The sequence below is a fragment of the Geospiza fortis genome, unplaced genomic scaffold (genome assembly GCF_000277835.1).
Source record: "Geospiza fortis unplaced genomic scaffold, GeoFor_1.0 scaffold54, whole genome shotgun sequence".
In the NCBI taxonomy this organism is placed as follows: Eukaryota; Metazoa; Chordata; class Aves; order Passeriformes; family Thraupidae; genus Geospiza; species Geospiza fortis.
This window is the reverse complement of record NW_005054301.1, coordinates 18,302,429-18,307,286: the sequence shown is the minus strand read 5'-3', so window position 1 is coordinate 18,307,286 and position 4,858 is coordinate 18,302,429.

The window sequence follows — 4,858 nt, the reverse complement described above, 5'->3', positions numbered from 1 at the left end:
ATGTGATGTTGAAAACAGCCAGTTGCAATTTTTGTTTGCTTTTAAATTTACAGTTTAGCCAAGGGGATAGAAAAATGCTTCCTGTTGGGAGCAAATTCACACCTCCACTGGGCCCACACAGACTCTGCACCGTGCTTTGAAGTTCCTTGTAAAATTGTGGAATTGGTGCATGGTCCCCACCTGACTAGGGGGAGGTCATCTGGTATGTGAACTCTCAGGATGTGACTGAGGCAGGGACAGGTTGCCTCCAGTATGTTTGAGGTTAACACTTTGTGCTCTGACTGCAATTTCAAGTCTCCCATCATCACTGTTGTTAGCAGTAATGAGCCCACTATGGATGATGGTATCCCCCTCTGTGACAATCAGGAATTGCATCCCTGATGGAAGCGGTATCTTGGGGAAATGATCCTGTGTTCCATCCTGTTATCCAAGCATGCTGGAGAGGCAGGACGTGATGGCCAAGATTTACACAAGAAGGAGCTCAGCAGCCTCAAGGGAGCTGAAATGGTGAGAAGGCAGCAGGCCAGGAAGAGCAAAGGTCTTTCTGAGCCACCAGCTCATCAACTGTGTTCTTGCTTCCTAGGATGGGGACAAAGTGGGAAGGGGACTTACTCACTGGGACTGCTTTCTCAACCTCCTCTCCCATGGGGATCTTCCATCAGCCAAAGTGCATCTCCTATTTCTGCCCTGCTGAGGTGAAGTCTGCTGTACCAAGTCAAACTCTGCTCCCTCTGCTGTATCTATTGCCAGCAGAGTGCAGTGGGCGCTCCTCAGGTCTTCCAGGAGAATGAGTAAATAGGATAATTTCAAGTGCACCCCCACACAACTGCTGGGCTGGGATGAGTCACCAGGAGCAGGCTGGGAATCTCAGCAATGTCTGCCTGGCTGCGGTGCTTGTGCAGCACCAAGGGGAACACAGGTATCTCTGTGCCAGAGCTCCTGCAGGGCACACTACAGGAAGAAACCACATTTGTCTTATTTTATGGGGAACTCGTGCATGGGAAGTCCATGCAGATATTTCCACTGATTTTGGGAATATCTGCTTGTCTGCATATATATGTATTGGCCAAGTATGATGGGCAATATTTCACACAGCAGTGTTATATAAAGATTTCTCTTAACTTGGGAGGTTGTAGGATGGTTGTATTACATGCAAACAAAAAAATCCCTGTGTATACTGCATAAGACCTTTCTGTGGAAAAATGATTCCAGGAGTGATGTAGATGGTTTTAACATGTTTTATTGGAACTGTTTTCAAAAAGACCTTCACTCTATGGCCAGGTGCACTACTTGCTGTGAAGACAAATGTGCAGGGTTTTGAGAATGCCATGTATGTTAATAATAGAATTCTTTTCAGATACTACAGACTTGACATTTTTAAAGCCTTTGATGATATGCCCATCTGGGACTGGGCACAACTGCTGACCCCTCTTGCAGTGTTGGGCATGATCCCTTTCTGATAGCAGTCAGCTCCCCTTTTCAGCTACTGTGACAAAATTGAAACTGGGCCCAACAGGAAAGCTAGGGTGGGTTTGGCATTGACTGTCTTCCCTTGGCACTCTTGCTAGGGTAAATTTGCAACTGAAATTCCAAAATTGGCAAGAAAAGGAGGAACCATTTTCCTGGCAGCCCTCCACAGGTACTCAGGAGAGTAGATGGGGGGTGGTAGCCACAGAACAGATGGCAGTGTGGGATGAAGGTAGGTAAAGTGGTCAAAGATATGCAATAAATAGATTTAACAAATATGTTACAGCACAACATGTGTGACACATATATGCAGTTTTCCACGAAGAGCCCAATGCCAGGGTGATACCCCACTTACACAAACCACTGGGTAATTGTGCTGTATGGACAAACACAGCCCTTCTGTCTTCACATTACTATGTTTTTCCTGAGTGATCTTTTAAAGACCGACAAAGGCAGGAAAATTGATAGCAGTCTTTGAGAAACTGGCATATGAGAAAAGCCTCAGCCATGACAGTCTGAGGTGGGGAAAAGGCTGAAATGAGACATGATAATCCACAAATATCTACACTATTCATGATGAGGAATGGATGTTGATAAAAAGTGCAAGATTTTTTGCAAGACTATGCAAAAAATACATTAAGGGAAATACTGAAGGAAAAAATCTATTGTGCTAAACACCTTTGCTATTTGAGGCCTACAGATGGCTCTCCCTGTTTTTAAACTTACTCAAGAGATGACATTTTATGTTGTATATCAGACTTCTTTTTTTCCTTGCAGTAAATGTTTCAAGTATGGAAAAATGTGTTCCTGAGGGCATCTGCTAAGGTCCCATCCATGGAGATTTCAGAGGTGTGCTAGATAAAGCAACCTCAGTGAATATTCAGTAGGGAAAATCCTGCTGATGAAAGGGAGCAGTGCAAGATGAGATGCCAGGTCTTTTATTATCTATGACTCCAGGACTATTGGTAGTGAAGGGAGTTCTTGCATAAAAGCCTTTACTGGCTTTATTTATGCCAAGGCTGCTTCCAGGAAGGGGGAATCCATCATGTCAGAGATGAATGCAAACACAGAGCTTTCTCTCTTGCCTTCTCTCTCCATTTGGACTGTCCTTTCATTTGACATAGAGACTCTGGTGTTCTGTGTATACTCTGCAACCTGATTTGCTTAAGACTCCCCAGAAACAAAGAGACAGTGAGGGCAGGATCACCTTAACACAGCGACTTGACTGTTTCTGGGAACTGCTTGCTGGGTCAGAAGAGAAAGTCAGGGAGTGAAGGCCAAGTCCCATGAGAGTGGGCTCCAGTGATGCCCTGACAGGCAGGGAGCCAAGGAAAGGATGCTGATCCAGATCCCTCCACCTGCAGCCAGGCACATCTTTCCTGTGACCTGTTAGAGAGCTCAAAGCCCTGGCAGATGAGAAGAAAGGTCACCCCCAAACCACTGTTCGAGTGATGCAGAATTGCTACTATATTCATCAGGTCAATAATAGTCCAGGTGGGAAAGAGAAAACTCACACTATGAATTTAATTTCCTATTTTCCTAGCACTGCTCTCAACACCACTTCCATATTTTAGAAGTCTGTGGTTTGCTGTGCTGCTTTTCATAAAGCTCTGACAAGTTTCTAATTAAGGAATGGCAGAAGGTAGATAAGCTCTGCCCAGCTCTGGCTGTGAGGGCAGTTTTGCAGAGGGGAAGGCAGGGTCCATGAAAGGAGTTCAGCATCATGGCAGAGTATCTCTGTATCCAGAGGCAGGTCATCACAGGAGGACAGGCATTTTTGGGTGGGGTATTACCTATCCAAAATGCATGACATGCAGAAACTCAGAAGTTTAGTTACAAGATAGGGCTTGCAGGTGGCCCACAGTGGATGATCTATCCACTGTGGGCCACCTGCAAGCCCTATCTTGTAACTAAACTTCAAGCCCTAAAAGAAAGATTTTTCTTTTTCATGTGTTGGATGTGGGAGTATATGTACAGGGCTGGCTGAAGAAACTGGCAAGACAAACTTTCTTCAGACTGTGGAAAGCCCTAGTTAGCTTGATTTGTCCAGACCATGCCCCAAATCTGTCTGTGCTCCAGCATGGAGGATCTGACGTGGTATCAGACTTCTATCAGCTGAGGGAAGGGTTTGAGGTCTTCCCTGCTACTGTGTGTATAAACAAATATGCAGCTGCACTGACAGACAAACATGAAGAAAATATCCCAGAGGTGACAAGACAGCCAGGCAGTCTTGAACACAGCATGCAGGCAAATGCTACAAACTTGCTTTTGCCAAGGTGCTGCCACTACCTGAGTTCAGGATGTGCCATTTCAGCTCACAGCCCCAGCTGCAGTGTGGGGTTGAGATTCAAAGAGGGGTGAGTCCAAACCACACATGCATCCCCCTCACCTCACTTCAGCAATTTCAGAGCTCAGTAGCCTTGCACATGGTGGCCCTTGAGAAGTGTTTCTTTTAGTGAATAAACTGATTTTTCAGCCAGCTTTTGTGAGATGTTAGTTTGGCAATCCCTTCCTGAGCTGTACAGACCAGCCTCTCTAAGAGGAGGTCAGGGAAAGCGAGAGTTAAGGAAAGGCAGCTGAGAACCGCAGATGCTGAAGCAAGGGGATGTGGGGAAGATCCAGGGCAATGGTGATGTGATGTGCAGGCAGCATGATGGGTGGAGGAGCACGGATGCTCTGATGAGCAGAGCTGCAGTATGGCTTGAAGGCAAACACACAAAGCAAATAAGCCTGTCAAGCAAGACAAGGGACTGCACATTGCAACTCTCTGAGTCTGACTCCCAAGATATTAACGATGGACTCTGTGTGCACTAAGCACGGGGTCTAGTTGAGGAAGGTAACAATTTCCCTGGCCTGTACTGGTCCCTTCCTGCAAAACCAGCAAATGTCACACATCCTGCAGAGACAAATGGCACACAGAAAACAGAGATGCTCTGAAGGATGTAAACTCAGCAGCTCTGAGCTCCCTGTGGGGGGTCACAGGCAGGTCTGGGAAGCAGCACAACCCTCGAGCAGGGTGGCAGACAGTCACACCTCCTGGCTCTGCAGGTGACTTCACAGGTGAGGAGGGCTTGGGTTGCTAACACTGCTCGTCTCTGGGACCTTCAAAACCTGAGAGCCACAGGTCTTGTCCTCCTCTGCAGCAGTGCACCAAGCTTGCTGATGGGCGGCTTTCTGACTTATTTGGGAGGAGCAGAGCCATGCCTCGGGTGCTGGTGGCAGAGGGTGTGGGATGAGGGCCACTGAGCAGCACGGACACCCGCTGCAGTAAACCAGGTGCTTTTTGCAGTCCCTGGCATGGGACCAAGCTTCCAAGCTGGGCGTGCAGCCTTTGTTTGCGGTGTTAGCTGCGGCTGGGCATTGTCCATGCGGCTGGATACGATGAGCTTCC